The following is a 23,036-nucleotide window of genomic DNA, read 5'->3' as shown; positions in this document are numbered from 1 at the left end:
ACATGCTACAACATGGATGAACCTTGAAGACATTATGCTAAGTAAATAAACCGAACATAAAAGGACAAATATTGTATGATTCCATTTATTAGCGGGGCCTAGCAGAGTCAGATTCATGAGACAGAAAGTAGCATGATGGTTCCCAGGGTCTGGGATGTGGAGGGAATGGGAGTTAGTGTTTGATGGGTGTGGCATTTCAGTTTCGGATGGTGAAGGAGTTTGGTGGATGGATGGTGAAAGAGTTCGGTGGATGGATGGTGGTGATGGTTGTTCAGCCATGTGAATGCACTTAATGCCACTGAGTTGTATATTTAAAATGGTTAAAATGGTAAATTTTATGCATACTTTATTAAAATTTTTAAGGAGTTAAAAATGCCAGGGAAAACAGTTCTGAGAGTTTGAACAGTAATCTGTGCAGACAGTTTAAAGCCCTTATCAGATTTTTGAAGTTTCTTTGAAGTCCTGTGTTCTATTTTTAAAAAGGTATGACAATTTTCCATTCTGGTCCCTAATATATCTTTTATCTTCATACCATTTTTCATGTAATGCATTCAGCTAGTGTTGTTTGAGTGCACACACTGGACAGCTTACAATTCTTAGCAGTGGTGGAGTGGGGAACAAAAGAGACAAGGCTTAGGTCCTGATGGGGATTGGGTGGGGGATGATGGAGAAATGGAGAAATGATGCTAGCATTACCTAGCATCCTGCAAAATCCATGCGCCAGAGGTGTGGCACTCGTTTAGCTCCCGGCTTTCTGTTCTCTCCTGTTGTACAAATTGGGCTGGGAGTCAGGATGCTCCCTTTCAAAGGAGCTCTGACGATGTGGCCAGGACATTCTCCGGTTCTTTGTTGCTTTCCTACTCTCTGATCTGTTCCCATGCTGCAAAAGGCAGCTTCTGTATAAATGATCTCTGACACCCCAGGGAACTTGTATTTTTCTTTGAGAACTTTCTGTTTACAGATTCTCTGAGAGTGAGGATGCCTGAGCTTTAGACTTGGCCCTGGATGTTGCTACAGAATTCACATTAACCCCAGATTTGTCATGACTTGAGATTTGGATTCCACTCAACTCTCATTTTGATAATTACCATTTATGAAAGAATAAAAATGTGCCAGGCACTATTGAGCTTATCAGCTCATTTAATACTCAGGAGAGCTTTATCTGGCAGTTTTGCTTAATAGTTAAAAGCAGAGCTCTGGAGTCAGAATGCCCAGGGTCCATTCCTGGATGTACCACTTACCAGCCTTGTGACTTCCAACACATGACAGCCCATTGCTCTGAGCATCTATTTTCACACCTATAAAGTAGAATAATAATAGTATCTAGCTGTTGCGGGGATAAAATGAGATAATACTTGTAGAGTACCTGACACTAAGTACTCTTTTTTAAAAAGTATGCATTTTATCATCCTCATTTTATAAATGAGAAAATTGAGAGTCAGAGATGTTAAACCAGTTGCCCAAAGTCAAACTGATAGTGAAGGGCATAGGTAGGATTGAAACCCAGGATCATCAGACGCCTAGGTGGGTGGTCCTGATGACTCTGCTCTATTGTTTGCCCAGAGAGCTGAATTGCAAGGGTTGCTGGTTTCTGAGAGGACCTCATTAGAGCATAGTTTCTTTCACTCGATGTTCTGGTTTGAACCCTGAGACCATTGCGATGGCAATACTCAATGACAACTTTCCACACTATAGTGGTGCTGTGTGATGTGCACTAGGCTTATGGTGTCTCTCTAGCATCTTAACTTTCCTAGAGTAAAATGCTATGAAATAAAGAAGAAAAATAATTTTTATCATGTTAACAGAAGCCAACCTCTGTCTTAATCTGCTATGGGAGCAGTCATATTCCAGTGTCTACAGCTCTCATCTCTTCCTAACTCACTTCTGCTGTCCAAACTATGGGTCCCAGCTGGGTCCCACAGGGGATGGAGGCTGTTCATAGGCAATTTGCAACGTGAACACCTTCGTATAACTCGGACCTAATGTTAGTCCCTTCCTGAATCGTCTGCATGCCTCAGGCACTCTGTTATTCTCCCTCTGCTCCTTCTTGCTCTCTGCTCTATTTCTCTGTACCCACTACTGGATGTTCCTCCAACTTCTGATTCTGTGGAACAAAAAGGGCAAACGTTAATTTCTACTAAGATGAGACCTCAAGGAGGAAGAAGGCTTAAGCCAAGTGTCAGTGAGCAGAGAATTCCAATACCAAACTACAAAGCATGATTTACTCTACAGACAAACATATGTACACACACACACACACACACACACACACACACACACACACACAGTGCTTGGCTACCACAACCCAATAAGAGAAGCCAGTTCTAGTCCCCTAAAGGAGCAGCAGCAATTTCACCTTTAGTGGTAGTAAGGATAGAAAGCACTCAAGAAGTTCCATTTACATACAAAACCATATATATTTGCTTTGTATATTTGTATATTAGCTGGGACTACAGGCATGTTCCAACACATCTGGCTAATTTTGCAATTTCTTGTAGAGACAAGGTCTCACTATATTGCCCAAGCCGGTCTCAAACTCCTGGCCTCAAGTAATCCTTCCACCTCTGCCTCCTTAAGGTGCTGGGCGTGAACCACTGTGACTGGCCCCAAGCCCAAGTTCTTAACCATTACTGCCCTAAAACAACAAATGCTTTTAGGCAATTCTGGTTTGACAAGGTCAATATTTCCTTCAGCCTCCATAGTGTGTGTGTATTCATATTTGTCATACATTTAGATCTAAATGTATGACAAATATAACAATAGCTTGCTTGAAGGATAGAGAGGAGTAAATAGGTTATAAGTTTCTTTAAATATATGCATTATTAGTATTTTGTTTAGGACAGTCAGTTACCTCTTAAGGAGATTTTAAAAATGAGGAGAAAAATCTTTTATGTATACTCAAATGTTTACGTCTTCTGAAACTCTTCATTCCTTTGTCTAGAACTATATGTGATACATGTGGTATCATTTTCCTTCAGCCTGAGGAACTTTTAAAACATTTCTTGTAGAGTAGATCTTACAGAGTAAAAAAGGTATTTATATTTTGTGTTTTGAGGAATATATGTGTTGGATATACAGTTACAGGTTGACAGTTTTTTTCTTTTGAGACCTTAAAAATCTTGTTCTATTTTCTTCTGGCTGACTTGTCTCTGATGATAAATCAGTGTTAATATTATCTCTGTCCCACTGTTTTCTCTGGCAACTTCTTTTTAAAGGTGATCAACCTTATGTCATGTATATTTTATATTTTTATTTATTTATTTATTTATTTATTTATTTATTTATTTTTTTTTTTTGAGACGGAGTCTCGCTCTGTCGCCCAGGCTGGAGTGCAGTGGCGCGATCTCGGCTCACTGCAAGCTCCGCCTCCCGGGTTCACGCCATTCTCCTGCCTCAGCCTCCCGAGTAGCTGGGACTACAGGCGCCCACAACCGCGCCCGGCTAATTTTTTGTATTTTTAGTAGAGACGGGGTTTCACCGTGGTCTCGATCTCCTGACCTTGTGATCCGCCCGCCTCGGCCTTCCAAAGTGCTGGGATTACAGGCGTGAGCCACCGCGCCCGGCCTTATTTTATATTTTTAACTTTTTTATTTTTAATTTTTATGGGTACATAGTAGGTGTATATATTGATGGAGTACATGAGATATTTTGATACAGGTACATAATGTGTAATACTCCCATCAGGGCAAATCCATCACCTTAAGAATTCATCATTTCTTTGTGTTACTAACATTTCAATCATACCCCCTCAGTAATTCCAAAATGTGTAACAAATTATTGCTTACTGTAGTCAAATATGACTTTTGTGCTATCAAATATGAGATCATATTCATTGTATCTAAGTATATTTTTGTACCTACTCACCATCCCCTTTTCCTACCCCTGCCCCCACTACCGTTCCCAGCCTCTGGTAACTATCCTCCTGCTGCCTGTCTCCATGAGTTCAATTGTTTTAAATTTAGCTCCCACAAATGAGTGAGAACATATGAAGTTTGTCTTTCTGTGCCTGGCTTATTTCACTTAACATAATGTCCTCCAGTTCTATCCATGTCATTGCAAATGACAGAATCTTATTCTTTTTTATGACTGAAAAGTATTCTACTGTGTATATGTACCACATTTTCTTTATCCATTCATTTGTTGATGGGCACTTAGTTTGATTCCAAATCCTGGCTATTGTGAATAGTGCTGCAATAAACATGGGAGTATAGATATCTCTTTGATATATTAATTTTCTTCCTTTTGGGTATAAACTTAGCAGTGGGGTTGTTGGATCATATGGTAGTTCTATTTTAGTTTGTTGAGGAACCTCATACTGTTTTTATAGCGGCTGTACTAATTTACATTCCCACCAATGTTGTATGAGGATTTCTGTTTCTCCACGTCTTCACCCCCATTTGTTATTGCCTGTCTTTTTGATAAAAAATATTTTAACTTGGGTGAGATGATATTTCATAGTAGGTTTAATTTGCACTTCTGTGATGATCAGTGATTTTGAGCACATTTTCATATACCTGTTTGCCATTTGATGTCTTCTTTCAAGAAATGTCTATTCAGATCTTAAGCTCATTTTAAAATCAACTATTAAATTTGTTTTGTTTCCTATTAAGTTGTTTGAGCTCCTTATATATTTGGCTTATTAATCCCTTGCCAGATGGGTAGTTTACAAATATTTCCACCCATTCTGTGGGTCATCTCTTCACTATGATGATTGTTTCCTTTGTTGTGCAGAAGCTTTTTAACTTGATGTGATCCTCTTTGTCCTTTGTTGCTTTGGCAGCCTGTGCTTTTGGGGTACTGCTCAAGAAATTTCTGCTCAGACCAATGTCCTGGAGAGTTTCTCCAAAGTTTTATTTTAGTAGTTTCAAAGTTTTAGGTATTAAATTTAAGTCTTTAATCCATTTTGATTTTATTTTTCTATATGGTGAGAGATAGGGGTCTAGTTTCATTCTTCTGTATATTTATTGCATCATTTATTGAAGAGACTGTCTTTTCCCTATTGTGCGTTTTTGGCAACTTTGTCAAAAATGAGTTCACTGTAGATGTATGGTCTTATCTGGGTTCTCTATTCTGTTCCATTGATCTACGTGTCCATTTTTATGCAAGTACCATGCCGTTTTGGTTACTATAGCTCTGTAGTTTAATTTGAAGTCAGGTAATATGATTCGTCTAGTTTTGTTCTTTTTGTTCAGGATGGCTTTGGCTATTCTGGGTCTTTTGTGGTTCCATATAAATTTTAGGATTGTTTTTTCTATATCTATAAAAAATGTCATTGGTATTTTGATAGGGATTGTATTGAATCTGTAGACTGCTTAGGGTAGTATGGACATTTTAATAATATTGATTCATTCAATCCATGAACATGGAATATCTTTCTGTTTTTATTATGCCCTATTTAATTTCTTGCATCAATGTTTTATAGTTTTCATTGTAGAGATCTTTCTCTTCTTTGGTTAAGTTTATTCCTGGCCGGGCGCGGTGGCTCAAGCCTGTAATCCCAGCACTTTGGGAGGCCGAGACGGGCGGATCACGAGGTCAGGAGATCGAGAAACGATCCTGGCTAACACGGTGAAACCCCGTCTCTACTAAAAAATACAAAAAAAATAGCCGGGTGAGGTGGCGGGCGCCTGTAGTCCCAGCTACTCGGGAGGCTGAGGCAGGAGAATGGCATAAACCCGGGAGGCGGAGCTTGCAGTGAGCTGAGATCCGGCCACTGCACTCCAGCCTGGGTGACAGAGCAAGACTCCGTCTCAAAAAAAAAAAAAAAAAAAAATTTATTCCTAAGTATTTTATTTATAGCTGTTGTAAATGGAATTACTTTCTCAATTTCTTTTTCAGACTGTTGCTGTTGGCATATAGAAATGCTACTGATTTTTGGCCAGGCGTGGTGGCTCATGCCTGTAATCCCAGCACTTTGGGAGGCCGAGGTGAGTGGATCACAAGGTCAGGAGATTGAGACCATCCTGGCTAACACGGTGAAACCCCATCACTACTAAAAAATACAAAAAAATTAGCCGGGCATGGTGGTGGGTGTCTGTAGACCCAGCTACTTGGGAGGCTGAGGCAGGAGAATGGCGTGAACCTGGGAGGTGGAGGTTGCAGTGAGCCGAGATCATGCCACTGCACTCCAGCCTGGGGGACAGAGCGAGACTCTGTCTCTATAAATAAATAAATAAATAAATAAATAAATAAATAAATAAATAAATGCTACTGATTTTTGTATGTTGATTTTGTGTCCTGTAACTTCACTGAATTTTTTTATCACCTCCAATAGTTTTTTGGTAGTGTCTTTAGTTTCTTTAAACATAGGATTATAACATTTGCAAACAAAGATAATTTGACTTCTTCCTTTTCAATTTTCATGCCCTTTATTTCTTTCTCTTGTCTGATTGCTCTCGCTAGGACTTTCAGTCCTAACAGTGGTGACGGTGAATATCCGTTTGTTTCCAGGAATTTTTCAGTTTTCTTCTTAATTTCTTCATTGGCCCACTGGTCATTCAGGAGCATATTGTTTAATTTTCATGTGTTTGTATAGTTTCCAAGTTCTTCTTGTTATTGATTTCTAGTTTTAGTCCATTGTGGTCAGAGAAGATATTTTATATGATTTCAGTTTTTTTTTTTGTTTGTTTGTTTTTGTTTTAATGTTTTAAGACATTAGGCTGGATGTGGTAGCTCACACCTGTAATGCTAGCACTTTCGGAGGCCAAGGCAGGTGGGCCACTTGAGTTCAGAGTTTGGGACCAGCCTGGGAAACATGGTAAAACCATGTCTCTACAACAAATTACAAAGAATTAGCTGGGCATAGTGGTGTGTGATTATAGTCCCAGCTACCCAGGAGGCTAAAGTGGAAAGATCACCTGAGCCTGGGAGGTCAAGGCTACAGTGACCCATTACAGTGAGCCTTGGTCACACCCCTGTACTCCAGCCTGGCAACAGAGTAAGACCCTGTCTCAATAAATAAATAAATAAACAAACAAATATTGACTTTACATATCTGAGTGCTCCAGCGTTGAGTGTATTTATATTTACAATTGTTACATCCTGTTGTTGAATTGATCCTTTTTCCATTATATAATGACCATCTTTGTCTCTATTTATAGTTTTTGTCTTGAAATCTATTTTATCTGATATAGGTATAGCTACTCCTGCTGTTTTTCTGGTTTTCATTTGCATGGAATATCTTTTTCCATCCCTTTGTTTTCAGTCTATGTGTGTCTTTATAGGTAAAGTGTGTTTTTTGTAGGCAACAGATTATGGGGTCTTGTTTTGTTTTGTGTTTTTAATCCATGTAGCCAGTCTATGTCTTTGGATTGGAGAGTTTAGTCCATTTACATTCAGTGTTGTTAACGATAAGTAAAGACTTACTCTTGCCATTTTGTTATTTGTTTTCTGGTTGTTTTGTGGTCTTCTCTTCCTTTTATCCTTCCTGTCTTGCTTTTTTTGGAAATGATTTTCTTCTGGTGGTGTGTTTTGATTTTTTCTTTTTTGTGTGTGTGTAACTGTTGTAGGTATTTGATTTGAGGTTACCATGGGGCTTGCAAATAACATCTTGTAGCCCATTACTTTAAGCTGATGACAACTTAACTGTGATTGCAAAATTGAACACAGAAACTAACAAACAAGCAAGGAGAAAACTAATACAAATTCAATACTTTAACTTCATCTCCTCTCTTATGTTTTTGTTGTTTCTGTTTATACCTTATAATACTCTCTGTGTCTTAAAAATTTGTTGCAGTTATTATTTTTGATAGTTCATCTTTTTTAGTCTTCCTACTCAAGATATAAGTAGTTTGCACACCACAATTACACTGTTATGATATTCTTTATTTGTTTGTGTACTTATTGTTACTTACCAGTAAGTTTTGTACCTTTAGATGATTTCTTATTTCTCATTAATGTCCCTTTCTTTCAGATTGAATTCCTGTTAGCATTTCTTATAGGACAGGTCTCGTGTTTAAAAAATCACTCAATTTTTGTTTGTCTGATAAAGTATTTATTTGTCCTTCATGTTTGAAAGATATTTTCGCTGGATATAATATTCTGGGATAAAAGGGGTTTTTTCAGCACTTTAAATATCATACTACTCTTCTGGCCTGTAAGGTTTCCACTGAGAAATCTGCTGCCAGACATATTGGAGCTGCCTTATATGTTACTTATTTCTTTTGTCTTGGTGCTTTTAGGATCTTTTCTTTATCCTTGACCTTTGGGAGTTTGATTATTAAATCACTTGAGGTAGTCTTATTTGGGTTAAATCTGCTTGGTGTTCTATAACCTTCTTGTACTTGAATATAGACATCTTTCTTTAGGTTTGGAAAGTTCTTTGTTATTATCTCTTTGATTAAATTACCCTATTCTCTCTCTCTACCACCTCTTTAAGGCCAATAATTTAGATTTGCCCTTTTGAGGCTATTTTCTAGACCAAGTAAGCATGCTTCATTTTTTTTTATTCTTTTTTCTTTTGACTCCACTGACTCTGTATTTTCAAATAGCCTGTCTTCAAGCTCACTAGTTCTTTCTTCTGCTTGATCAGTTTTGCTGTTGAGAGATTCTGATGCATTTTTCAGTTTATCAATTGCATTGTCTAGCTCCAGAATTTCTGCCTGACAATTATTTCTGCTTTTTAATTATTTTAGTCTCTTCATTAAATTTGTCTGATAGGATTCTGAATTTCTTCTTTGTTTTATCTTGGATTTCATTGAGCTTCCTCGAAACAGCTATTTTGAATTCTCTGTCAGAAAGGTTACATATCTCTGTCACTCTGAAACTTGTCACTGCTGCTTTATTTAGTTTGTTTAGTGAGGTCATGTTTTCCTGGATAGTACTGATGCTTGTGAATGTTTGTCAATGGCTAGGCATTAAATAAATATTTATTTTTTTTCTAATCCTTGCAGTGTAGGATTGTTTATATCCTTCCTTCCTGAGAAAGTTTTCCAAGTATTCAAAGGGAATTGAGTGTTGTAATCTAAGTCTTTGGTCACTGCCTGGCAACTTTTTATCATTAGTTTTCATCAATATGTGTTGATATAATTTGTAGTTTTCTCTGTTTTTATTCTGCCTGAGGATCATTGAGATTCTTGGATCTCGGGATTGGTACTTTTCATCAAATGTAGAAAATTAGGAGCAGCAATGCCTCCCTAGTCTCACAGATGCCACTGCCGCTCCGACCCCTTCACTCCTCAGTTGTGCAATGGGCACGTGCAACAATGAGAATGAGTACCTCTTTAATGTTATCCTTATTGGAGATTCTGATGTTGGAAAGAATAATCTCCTGTCTTTATTTACTCAAAATGAGTTTAATCTGGAAAGCAAGGGCACCATTGGAGTAGTTTGCAACAAGAAGCATCCAGATTGATAGGGAAACAATAAAGGCACAGGTATGGGACAGAGCAGGGCAAGAGTAATACCAAGCTATAACATAAGCATATTATCATAGAGATGTAGGTGCCTTATTGGGTTAAGACATTGCTAAACATCTCACATACGAAAATATAGAACGATTGCTGAAAGAACTGAGAGATCACACTGATAGTAACATTGTCGTCATGTTATCATGGACAAATAAGGGTGATTTACGTCATCTCAGGGAAGTTCCTATAGTTGAAGCAAGAGCTTTGGCAGAAAAAAATGATTTGTCATTCAATGAGACATCTGCTGTAGACTCTACAAATGTAGAAGCTACTTTTCAGACAATTCTAACAGAGATATCCCACATTGTTTCTCAGAAGCAAGTATCAGACAGAGCGGAAAACGACATGTCCCCAAGCAGTAATGTGGTTCCTATTCATGTTCCACCAATCACTGAAAACAAACCAAAAGGGCAATGCTCTCAGAACATCTAAGGCATTTCTCTTCTCCCCTGGAAGGCAATGTATAGCCCATTTCTCAAGTCTGAGATTTAAATATTGAGGAGAACAAAAACCACCCAGTAATAGGCCCTGGAGACAAATACTTCTTAACTGAGGAATTTAGAAGGGAGCAAAGACCAACTGTTGACCACAAAACAGGCAAAACTTATCTGAAGAATTTAGAAGTAATTAAACTTCCCTAGTATCCAAAGTTGGCATCTGGTTCCAGGTCTCTTTTCAATTTAAAGTTTGTAAGTAACTAGACTTTGTATACATCTCCAGAATGCCATGTCAAAAGTCACTGTGTAATCCTTGCTTGACATTAAGGCACCAAAATTACTATAAATGTAATCATTTATTATGACCTATGTGGCTAGTATGGTCTCAATTACCCTCAAGCTTCTGCCTTAAAGTTCATAACTACTCCTAAGGAAAAATCCACCACGGTGCACTCCATCCTTTCACTGAGGTGCCTGCTGCACTCTCTGGCAACTTTCTAATAGTGGTTTCCTTTTTCAAACCTATACTATTGTCAGTAAATTCTTCTTACCAACCCATGAGTCAACCACTTCTTGATGCTGGGGCTCTGATACCTGGCCTGGCAAATATTTTTGTAATTCCCGTGTCATTTTTGTATCTTATTACTTCATACTTATGAATTTTTCCATATCTTTAGTGCTTTGATTTTAGTTTTATAAAATTATCCGCTTATCCAGAATGATTGCAACCTTTTTCATGCTATGGCTTCATTAGACTTAGCTTAATCAGTGGAATGTTTGGATTCCTCAATTATTGTTTACTTTTCATTCTGGAAGCCCATCACTACAGGACATAATAGAACTTGATCACTAGAAGCTCAGACCTATTGGTCTTGATCAAATCAAACTAAGAAGACAGTAGAAATAAGCTATCATTTTGCCACAGAACAGCTTATAGGTAATATATTCTTCTCTCAGTACAGTGTATATTTCCACAAATGTAAGGTGGCCCTATAAACATAGCAGGATTTTGAGAGCTTAAAAATGTTCCGTTATTCTGAAAGTCAATTTCTAAAATGCCTTAATAGGTTTATGTAGTTTAGTAAATTTTGTTTTTTAATTTTTGTAAGCATCAAAGTTGATTAGAGAGGGGGGCATGTTTTTTTCTGGAGAAGAATTATCTAAACAAACACAAAAGATTTGTTATGGTTTCATGAGTAGTATGTTTATGGGGCCATACGTTAAATAATGTTTCCCATCAGGCTGGGAACTGGTAAGACTGGTGGAATCCCATCTGAGGTGCCTCTGTTGCAATGATCAGGCAGCCCAAACCATTTAAGCAATCTCATTTTCCAGCAGTAGATTATGTGGCGTTTTATTACTCAGGCACTAACTGGTTTAATACTGGTAGTATCAAATTTTGAAGTGTTAATTTTGTCTTAAAACCTTCCAGTAAGTGAAATGAAACCTAGTTTTATGACCATATCTACCAGCAGGCATGGATAATTATTTTGACAATGCTGATATTTGAGTTTTGCAGTATATTATGGAATATGGTTCAGTTAAATCTTTGGTTTCGGTGTGGCTAAAGAATACAATGACGAATTTCTGCTCAAATGGTACCACTTAAAGGCATGCATTCTCTTAGTATATGAAATGAAATAGCACCTTGAGTTTAAATAGAATGCATTTAGGCATTGTAGAGACTGGATATAATTTTCTTCCACTACATTATTAAAATCAATGGGACAATTAGTTTCTCATTCAGAAATGTGCATACTAATATTTAGTTTTGCTTTCTTATGGATAATATTAAGCACTTAGCAGTTTTCTGGAAGTTGTGTCAGCTGTAATGATACTACTATTCAGGTTAGTGGGATATCCCCAAAAATATATGTAGGTGGGCTTGCTTAGATTACTGTGTTTTATGATTAATCTTTTGTCTTTTGCTTTGCTCATGGTGTGTGGGGAATATGGAAGGCATTGTTGTAGTCAGTCACCTGGGTTTTCTTCTGTAGCCATTTTATTATTTTAGTGTATGGGTCATGAAGATATTATTATCTATTGGTGAATTGCTAGTTTATATTTTTGCATGCTCTGTAACTTGATTTTTTAGTTATTAATTTGGAACATATTCACATTCTAATAAGCAGTTATGGGGGGATTTAGAAAAATAAAATTAGTAGTCATTTCGTGAAGGATTTTCTTTGCTGCCCCCTTCCATCCTCCTAATCTCCCTTCTAATTTTACAATCGTACAATAGTCAGACTGCTAATTTTGTTTCACAGATCACCGAGACACTATTCATTTTTAAATCCACTTTTCTCTCCATGCTTCAATTTAGATAGTTTCTATTTCCTGTGTTCATTTCAGGTATTCTTTACCTGTAGAATTTCCAATTGGATCTCTTTTTTTTTTTGGTTTGTTTCCATTTCTCTCTTTATTGTGTTCATGTTTTCCTTTAGATCGTTGAATATATTTATAACAACAGTCTTAAAGTCCTTGCCTGCCAGTTCTAGCTTCTCTTTCATTTTTGGTTCCCTATATTCAACTAATTTTTCTCCTTGTTAAAGGTCATATTTTCCTACTTCTTTTCGTGTCTAGTGAAGTTTTCTTTAAATTGGTTGCTAGATAGAGTTTAGATTTTATTGTCTTCCTTTAACAAGTGTTGAGCTTTATCCTGCCCTGTAGTTAATTTGTGGATCAGTTTGACCCTATTAAAGCTTGAATTTAACCTCTTCTAGGATAGGTCTACAGTGGCTTTTACCTTAAAGCTAAATATTCTTATTTATAAGATGTGGAATCGGGGCCGGACACGGTGGCTCACATCTGTAATCCCAGCACTTTGGGAGGCCAAGGCAGGTGAGTTTGAGACCAACCTGACTAGCATGGTGAAAACCCATCTCTACTAAAAATACAAAGCTTAGCTGGACGTAGTGGCAGGTGCCTGTAATCCCAGCTACTCAGGAGGCTGAGGCAGCAGAATCACTTGAATCCAGGAGGCAGAGGTTGCAGTGAGCCGAGATCCCGCCATTGCACTCCAGCCTGGGCAACAGAGTAAGACTCTGTCTAAAAAAAAAAAAAAAAAAAAAGCCTGGAATTTCTCTTTGTGGTGATTTTGTGGTAAGTCATCCAAAACATTGTGAACTCCTCAGTTCATAGTTCCCTGGAAGTTGTTCTTTTCCCAGTAGGTTTGTTATTTATTTATTTACTTTTTGCTTAGACTAGGGTATCTTACCCTATGCTGAGTATAGCTTAGTATGTAGAGACAAAGACTCAAGAGGATCTTCATACATATTTCTGGAGCCTTTTCTCTATAGAGAGAGGATCTTCATACATATTTCTGCAGCCTTTTCACTATAAAGCATGCCAGAAATATGTATGAAGATCCTCTCAAGTCTTTGTTTACTTATTCCTCTCACTCTCCCTTCTTTCTTTCTCTTTTTTTTTTTTTTTTTTTTTTTTTTTTGAGGCGGGGTCTCACTCTGTTGCCCAGGCCGGAGTGCAGTGGCGTGATCTCGGCTCACTGCAATCTCTGCCTCCCATCCTGGGTTCAAGTAATTCTCTGACCTCAGCCTCCCAAGTAGCTGGACTACAAGTGCACACCACCATGCCCTGCTAATTTTTTGTATTTTTGGAGAGAAATGGGGTTTCACCATGTTGGCCAGGCTGTTCTTAAACTCCTGGCTGCAAGTGATCTACTCACTTCGGCCTCCCAAAGTACTAGCATTACAGGCATGAGCCACTGCGCCTGGGCTCACTCTCCTTTTTTATTGGTAGATTAGTGTCGTTCCAACTATTTGCTTAATGCTCTGCTCCTACTTTACATGTAGAGCTTATTCTTTTATGTTACAACTTTCTGTTATAGGATTATGTTTCATTATTTTTGTGAAGTAAATTTTTACACAAGTATAATAGTGGTACAGAAAAGTGCACAAATCCTGTGTATGGCTCAATAAGTGTTCATAAAGTGAATGTGTCCATGTAAACAACACCCGAATCAAGAAATAGAACTTATGACCAGTTCCCCAAAAGTCCCTTTTGTGACCCTCCCCATTGGTGCACTCCCCTCCAAAGGTAACTGCTAACCAGACTTCTAAAACTAGATATTAAATTTGCTTGTTTTTAAGCTTTATATGATGGGAATTGTACAGTATGCATTCTTTTTCACGCAGCTTCTGTCACTGATTGTGAGATTCATCCATGTTACTGTGTGTAGCTTTAGTTGATTCATTCTTTTATCTATATGATATTAGAGTGTATGAATATATCATGCATCTTTATCAATGTTGACTATTATAAGGGACATTGCACGGTAAAACTATAGTGTCTCTTGGCCATTTAACAAATTTCCATTGCAAAACTTTGGAAAGCCTGTTGGACCTGAGTTCCAAAAACTGTTATATCACACTCTGTATATATTGAACTCTAAAACTCAAATTTATGTTAATTCACAAATATTTATCAACTGTGTACTATGTGCCAAGTACAATGCTAAGACACTAGGGTTGGGGGCCCTTGAGGATTTAATAGTCTAGTGAGAAGGTGTAGACATGTAAGTAGATAATCACAATATACTGTAAAAAATGTTAGAGAAAACCATAACTATGGCTTCATTAAAAGTACTTTAAATGATGTAATTTTAAAAATATTCAGTTTCACAAAAGGCATCAGCCTGTATTAGGGGACTAATCTTCTGGAATTCCCAGAGATTATTTTAAAGATCATTTAGACAGATTTAGAAGGATTACAGAGAGTAACTCTTTTCAAACAGTCTCAGTGTTCAGTCAGTTGAGAAGATCCCATTATGCATCAAAGAAATGCCAGTGTTATTTCCCACAGGCTTTCCTTCCTCTGTGTTCCCCTTAAATACCCTCAGCCCCTTTCATTTCTTAATTATGTCTTCTCTCAACAAGCTCATCTGTTCTCTTGGCTCTAACACTTGTATCTGTCTATGACCCCTGTATCTTTAACTCTACTCCAGTCTTTTTTCTGAGTCCATATGTAATTGCCCTGGCATTTAACCATGTATCAGGTAGCTTCACTGGCACATCAGTTCAACAAGAACATAACAGAACTGACTGCTGTCTACGCAGTCCACCCCTTCCTCTCTTTTCTATCCCAGTGGGGCCACTACTAGTCACTCAAGCTGGGGGCCATTTTAAAATCTATATCTTCCTTCACCCTCCACATCCAATCAACCATAAGGCTTGTTAATTTTACCTTATAACAATGTCTTGAATCTTTCCACTCTTTTAATTTCACAGCCACTATTCTGATTTAGGCTTCTGCCATCTCTGGATTATTGCCACTGCCTTCTCACGGATCTTTCTGACTTTAATCTAGTTTTTCATACTGATCTATCTTCCAAACCATGATTTAGAATGCAAATCTGATCATATTGTTTTCTCACTTAGATATCTTCAATGACTCTCCATTACCCATAGTAGTAATTACCATAAGGTGTTCCCTAATTTGCTGCAGTGGATTAAGATGTGCCAAGGGTGGCCATGGCTGGACAGGTGTGTTGCAGCCCAGTGTACCAGAGGTGTTTCCATTTTCCATGTGTAGTATGAATGGGATGGTTAGAAAAGACTGCCTACAAGATATGGTCCAAACTCCAGACCCCTGCCAACTTCTCTAGTCCATCTCTAGCACTAGTCCATCTTCATCGCCTCACACCCTACTGTCTGATGACTGGCATTTCCTGTGACATGCCAGGCTGTTTCATGTCTGTATCATTGCACAGAGGGCAAGCTCTTTCATCAATCTGGAGAGAACTTCTCCCTTTCTCTACTTGGCAAAGTTCTACACACCTTCTTAAAATTTAATTCAAGCTTTTCCTTCTTGAGTACACTTCTCTGAGTTTCCAGGCCATTCCAGCCTTTGTACTTTCGTTGTAACTCATAATCTACCTCTATTATGGCACCATCATGCTTAAGCACATCTTTTGGTTAACATATTTATCTCTCTTGCTAGTTTCAACTTCTTGAAGCTTTTCATATTTGTTTTCCCAGTGCCTTGCACAAAGGAGGATCGAAAAAAGGTTAGGTGAACCAAGTGCAATATAGTAACTTACATCAGTCAAGATGGGCTAGTTTATGCTGCTGTGACAAGTAAAACGCAATAAAACTTTAATTCTGAGTCATGCTATTATCAGTCAGGCTGATGAATACTCCATATCAATTCATGCTTCTATGGTCACCCTGGAGAATTATGGGTGCTTGTGTGTGTGTGTGTGTATGTGTGTGTATGTGTGTGTGCACACATATATTCATTTTTTAAGTTTGTGGCATAATATATATAAAATTTACCAATTTAACCAAGGTGTACAATTCAGTGTCATTAAGTATTCACAGTGTTGTGCAACCATTACCTCTGTCTAGTTCCAGAGATATTTCATCACCCCAAATGGAAATGACTCATTAAACAGTCACTCTCCATTCTCCCCTCCCCTAGCTCAGCAACCACTAATCTCCTTTTTTGTTTTCTTTTTATTTTATTTTACTTTAAGTTATGGCATACATGTGCAGACATGCAAGTTTGTTACATTGGTATACACGTGCCATGGTGGTTTGCTGCACCCATCAACCCGTCATCTACATTAGGTATTTCTCCTGAAGCTATCCCTCCCCTAGCTTCGCACCCTGCAACAGGTCTCCATGTGTGATGCTCCCTTCCCTGTGTCCATGTGTTCTTATTGCTCAACTCCCACTTACGAGTGAGAACATGTGGTGTTTGGTTTTCTGTTCTTGTGTTAGTTTGCTGAGAATGATGGTTTCCAGATTCATCCATGTACCTGCAAAGGACATGAACTCATCTTTTTTTATGGCTGCATAGGTGTATATATGCCACATGTTCTTTACCCAGTCTATTATTGAAGGGCATTTGGGTTTGTTCCAAGTCTTTGCTATTGTGAATAGTGCCGCAGTAAACATACGTGTGCATGTGTCTTTACAGTAGAATGATTTATAATCCTTTGGGTATATACCAAGTAATGGGATTGCTGGGTCAAATGATATTTCTGGTTCTAGATCCTTGAGGAATTGCCACACTGTCTTCCACAATAGCAACCACTAATTTTCTATTGCCTCTGTGGATTTGCCTATTCTGGATATCTCATATAAATGGAATCATACAATATGTGGCCTTTTGTTTCTAGTGTTTTTTACTTAGCATAACATACTCAAGTTTCATCTGTGTTATAGCACATATTAGTACTTTATTCCTATTTATGGCTGAATAAGATCTTATTGTATGTATATACCTCATTTTGTTTATCCATTCATCAGTTGATTGACATTCATTGTTTCCATCTTTGGCTATTGTGAGCTGAGCTGCTATGAATATTTGTGTATAAATTTTTGTTGTAATACTTGTTTTCAGTTATTTCAGGTGTATACCTAGGAGTGGAATTGTTGAGTCATATGGTAAGTCTGTGTTTAGCTTATTGAGTAACTGCCAAAGTGTTCTAATTAATATAAAAAACATTTTCTATTTCCTCCAGCAATATATGAAGGTTCTAATTTCTCCACATTCTCAATGCTTATTTTCCATCTAAAAAGTTATTGTTATTATTATTATTGCCTATGCATGCTCCTAATACAGTCACATCATTCTTGCTCACATTTTATTGGCCGAAGCAAGTCACATGATCACATCTGGCTTCAAGGGAGATGGGAGGCACAGTCCAACATGTGCCAAAAAGAGGAACACTGGGCATTTGGGAGCAGCCCCAATGACTATCACAACGACTATCACACAGCTAATACCAAGGGAGATGAAAGATTACATCAAAATAGACTCATTATCTCTCTGCAAGTTCATATGCACAAATCAGGCCACTCTCTCTTACTTAAATATTATAAAGTTTCCAGCAGGAAAATGAACAGAGAATGGCTAAGAATGGAACTCATATTAGCTCAAAGAAATGGAGAGGAAAATAAGACCAGGAGGAAAGAAGAACAGAAACAAATGAAAATCCTGTAAAGTAGGATACCTTATTTTAATTATAAAAATACATTTTTAGAAAACATATAGAGGCTGGTTGCCTTGGAAAAAAATATTAGATTTCTTATTTTTAGTACAAAATATAGTGTTGCCAAATACCACACAAACTCTAGTAATTAAGCTTCTCCTTTCTTTTTTTTTTTTTTAAAGCACTGAGATGTCTAGGGATAAGCTTTCATACTAGAATTAATTAATCTCTCAATACTTTCACAAGTAACTGCTGTAGTACATTTTGTTAAATGAGTTAACTGAGCAATCATATTCTGTTGAAGCTACAAAATCAATTTTTAAAATAAGGAAATAGAAATGTGCATGGAAGGATTTTCCTTAAAAGGAGCACTTGATGTAAACAAGCCTCTCTTGTCACCCAGGAACCACTCTTCTGGAGTTCTCTTTAATGGGGTAATTTCAGTTGGCAGCTGGTGCAACCTTGAAATGATCCTGTTTATTTTTCCTCCTCCTCGATGTGTGGAGGTCATTGCTGATAATAATGTGATTGCTATTCATTATTATCTGGATAGGATAACATGGCAGAACTACCTCAAAATGCTCTTTTTGAAAATCTTGACATTGATTCTGCGGATACAGTTGGGTCACACTAGACATACATTTTGAAGCCAAAGATACTTACATTTTAGAAATAAAAATGACCCATATGGTGACATTTTGGGCTGAATGATTTACCAAAAACAGAAGAAAAATGACCTACATGGGTGGTGGATGGAGAACAAGCATTGTTATGCTTTTTCCATTTTGTAGCTGTTTAATTGATAAATAGACATTCATTATTCAAACTGCCTGGGTTTGAATTTTGGCTCTGCCTCTGCCAGTTGTGTGTTCTTTGACATACTCATTAATCTCTCTGTGCTGAACTTGAATCATCTACAAAAATGGGGCTAGTAATAGTATTTACCACACTACCATGTGAGGATAAAATGAGCTTACATGTGTAAAATGCTTAGAACAATGTCTGGCAGACAGTAAGTTCTATGTAAGTGATGGCTTTGAATGTTTCAGGATTGCGTTCCCTCTTAACAAATCCCTTCCTTTCCTACCCCTCTGACTTCCCCTGACTGAGTTAGCCACCCTCTGCCGTGTGCCTCTCTGACATCCTTTCTTCCCCCTGGCTAAACAACACTTAAACAGAATTGTGTCTTTAATTAATGTGTCCCCCAAGAACTAGAAGCTCTGAGTGGACAGAGACTTGGTCAGTCTTCATCATTAAATCCTCATGTGTTCGATGACTTACTCACCTGTGTGTCCCCTAAGCAAGGTAGAGTAAGGCTGCAGAAGTGGCCAACCTAATTGACTGGGGAACACAAAGAGGGCAGCAGTTTGCTGAGATTTACTAAGACTTTGCAGGAACTCTGAGAAGAAAACTGCTGAGTCACAGGCATGCATTTTGAACAGAGAATAATCTTAACTTGAGATCTTGCAACATTGCTTGGGCACGTAGCAGTTACTGGCTGCCCCACCAGAAAACAAAGGCATACAAATACTAATTATCTTAGCTTTAAACCCTTTCATTGGAAGTAATGGGACTCACTTGAACAATAATATAGTATATCATTTCAATTCGCTACAAGGGAGATACTGAATGTTCCCACATTCACACAGAGAAATGATAGACGTTTGAGATGTGGATATGCTAATTACCATGACCTGATCGCTATACATCATATGTATAAAAACATCACAATGTACCCCCAAAATTGTTTCAAGTATTACATGTCAATTACATTAAAGAACATTTTTTAAAAGGTTAAAAAAGAAGAAAACAGTGGGTTTGTAGACAAAAATGTTAAGATTTTATGTAGTAATCTATGATTCTGGTTTCCAAACACAATGGGCTTGTGAATATGAATATATTTATATTGCAAGGAAAGGGGGGTGGGTGGACAGGGATGTAAGTAAGGACATACAGGGTGTGTCCCAGAACCCAAGGGCAGGGATACAGGGTCTGCCTGTGAGGAAATGTCTGGAGCTGAGCCACCCTCTCAGTCTCTTCTTTCTTTCTGGGGCCAGATGGTTCCTTGATGCTAGGGCTCCCTGACCATCTGCTTCTTTTTTCACGCTCTTCCGGCTGCCTCTCTTTACTTATCTATTGAGTGGAAGAAAAACCCCAGCTCCTGGAGTTATGTGCACCTCATTTCCAGCTGCACCCTGAGAATAACTAGCCATTGCTTAGCCACTAAACTTGGCTTCTAGGGTTACTGATTGGTTAAAATGGAGCCAGATGTCTCTTTCCATCTTATTCATAATTGCCAAGGTTGTCTGTTACAAACGATTGCCAGGTGAGCAGTTCACTCCGAACAGGCTCACTGGAGAATAGGCAGAGACTCCAGTATCTAAACAATGTAATTTAAAATGGTCCCCAATGTTATGCAAGGTTGAGTCAGGCAAATAACAGCATGGAGTACAGAGTTTGTCTTAGCCAACCAGAAACCACTGGGTTTCAATAGGTTGTAGGAATTGTCCCCGTGGTGGCATTAAAAATATACAAACCTACCAACCCTCTTTTGGATGGGGTGTTATTCAGATGTACTACATAATTCTCTGAAAACAGGAATTCCTCCCTTTGTCCGGAATTCTCTTCCTCTTCTTATACATTAGACTGATCCCTAATTATTACACATCTTTCAGATCTCAGTTTGATGTACAAACCCAGGCATGCAAAATACAAAAATGTAGTTTTCTACAAATTAACTTAATTTCTCTGATGAGCCCCCTTTCTGATTTCAGTGGTAGCCATTTAATGTTAGTCAATCAGGGAATTCCCACTTTCCTAGTTTTGCACCAGAGTTTAGTATCCAGCACTGGTAATTGGGGTGGAGGTGGCTAGTGGGGGGCATCTGGAATTCCTGATTGGTGTTTGCTGGCATCTCCTAGCAAGTCCTCATTCCTACCTACCTGATCTTTAGTTGTTTTTTTTTGTTTTTTTTTTTTGAGACGGAGTCTCGCTCTGTAGCCCAGGCTGGAGTGCAGTGGCCGGATCTCAGCTCACTGCAAGCTCCGCCTCCCGGGTTCACGCCATTCTCCGGCCTCAGCCTCCCGAGTAGCTGGGACTACAGGCGCCCGCCACCTCGCCCGGCTAGTTTTTTGTATTTCTTAGTAGAGACGGGGTTTCACCGTGTTAGCCAGGATGGTCTCGATCTCCTGACCTCGTGATCCACCCGTCTCGGCCTCCCAAAGTGCTGGGATTACAGGCTTGAGCCACCGCGCCCGGCGGTCTTTAGTTGTTAATACACATAATCCCAGCTGAGTCATTCTATTATCAAACTGAACTTGGGTCCGCCTGCCTGGTACAGCAAAGCCAAGCACTGACATAAAGATTGCAGCAAAAGAAAGTGAAGCATTTATTGCAGGGTGCCAAGCAAGGAGAACTGGGAAGACCCAAACTCCCTGATGGCTTACAGGTAAAGGTTTTTAAAGGCAGGGAGGCCGAGGTTACAGGAGTCATTAATCAATATATGGTGGTTATACATTGGTTTGACCTAAAGAGGTGGGGTATCTTGAAGCATGAGGCTTACAGGTTGTAAGTAGAGTAAAGGTTCTCTGATACATAGCTAGTTAAGGAAGGTGAGCTTTATTTAAACATTTGGGATCAGCAGATAAGAATGTTAGCTCTGGCTTGTGGATGTGACTTCCTCCAGGCCTCTCAGGAAGAACTTCAGGACAAAGAACAGCCATCTACATGCCAGTGGTTCCATTTGTCAGGTTTCTGGAAAACAACTCGGGCATATGTTAAGATGTTATCTTTTGGCCAGAGCAGTGGCTTACGCCTGTAATCCCAGCATTTTGGGAGGCCAAGGAGAGTGGATCACGAGGTCAGGAGATGGAGACCTTCCTGTCTAACACGGTAAAACCCCGTCTCTACTAAAAATACAAAAAAACATTAGCCAGTTGTTGTAAAGGGTGGCTGTAGTCCCAGCTACTAGGGAGGCTGAGGCAGGAGAATGGTGTGAACTCGGGAGGTGGAGCTTGCAGTGAACTGAGATCGCACCACTGCACTCCAGCCTGGGAGACAGAGTGAGGCTCTGCCTCAAAAAAAAAAAAAAAAAGATGTTATTTTTTATTTCTATAAGGAACAAAACATCTCATGACTCTAACTTCCTTGGCTATTTATTTATTACCTTCTTGCTTATCAAGTTGCTTATTTACTTTTTAAGGCTAGCTAGATGCCTGGAATATCTCTTGAAGGAACTCAAGATTTCTTTTCATTTCCAGGCTCAGGCTCAGGCTGGGGTGCAGCTGCAGGCCTCTAAGAGGAGTCCCTGTTCCATCTCAATCCCCCCTCTGAACACTACACTCTGTTAGGTCTGAGGCTCTCTTGACTCACCTGGGTGCCTTCTTAGGAGCCTGGGATTCTTGGTGCTCCACATCAGACCAGGCCCACAGGAACTCCATGAGGTGTTGGCTGTCCCGCACGCTGTCTGGACTGTATTTGTTCAGGGAGATTATCTACTGTCCCTATACTTAGCTGGGTATAGGGAACCTCCAGTGAAGATGTCTCAGGCCCATTTGCCCGGGCCACCATAGCTATTTATAGTTTGCAGTCCCTTCCCTGAGCTCAGAATCCCAAATAGAGTTTCTACTGTTTGCCCTTCTTGAGCTCTCCTGGAGAGAAGCAGCTTAGAAACCCAAACCTATCTAGGGTTTCTGTTCTTCCCCCGTCTGCTATGACTAGGCAGTGCAGGAGAGAAGCAGGGTGAAGTTTACTGTTTGAACCAAGCAGAGCCAATCTACTCACTATCTCAGGCCAGAGAAACTTTATCTAGTCTGGGGATAGCAGGTAGAGGAGGGAGGTGGGATGGGATAAGGAAGTATGAAAGGGATGGACAAGGAATAAACAAATAAATAAATGCAAGGATGAAAAAATAAGCTTTGCATAGCTTTCTGTGGCTTTGTCTATCCATGGCAAAAGTCTGGAAGGTTCATTTAATGAATCTTTTACCCACTTGAGAAAGCAGTGGTCCCTGGGAGTCAGCAAGAATTCACGAGCTAAATTAATTTTATTCCTTTTTTGATGAATTATGAAGCTGGAAGATCAAGGTAATGCTGGAGACAATTAAGACAATTACCAGATTTCAATGGAGCAAGTAGGGAAGCAGTGGTCACTGGGAGTCAGTCAGAATCCTTAGCATTATTAGCTCTTTTCGATGCATTTTTTCATTTAATCCCAAAACAACCAATGACTGGAAGA

At 38.8% G+C, this 23,036-nt stretch overlaps 1 long non-coding RNA gene and 1 pseudogene across 1 annotated transcript in view; both read left to right on the top strand.

The window, feature by feature from the left end:
• LOC107130868 (uncharacterized) overlaps positions 1-23,036 on the top strand; it is a 67,189-nt gene that overhangs the window by 25,298 nt on the left and 18,855 nt on the right. The window lies entirely within an intron of this gene.
• LOC135964969 (ras-related protein Rab-11A pseudogene) lies at positions 9,188-9,863 on the top strand (annotated as a pseudogene).

This window comes from Macaca fascicularis, chromosome 9 (assembly GCF_037993035.2).
Source record: "Macaca fascicularis isolate 582-1 chromosome 9, T2T-MFA8v1.1".
Classification (NCBI taxonomy): domain Eukaryota; kingdom Metazoa; phylum Chordata; class Mammalia; order Primates; family Cercopithecidae; genus Macaca; species Macaca fascicularis.
The sequence above is the reverse complement of the archived record's forward strand: the minus strand, read 5'-3'. Positions and strand labels throughout refer to the sequence as shown.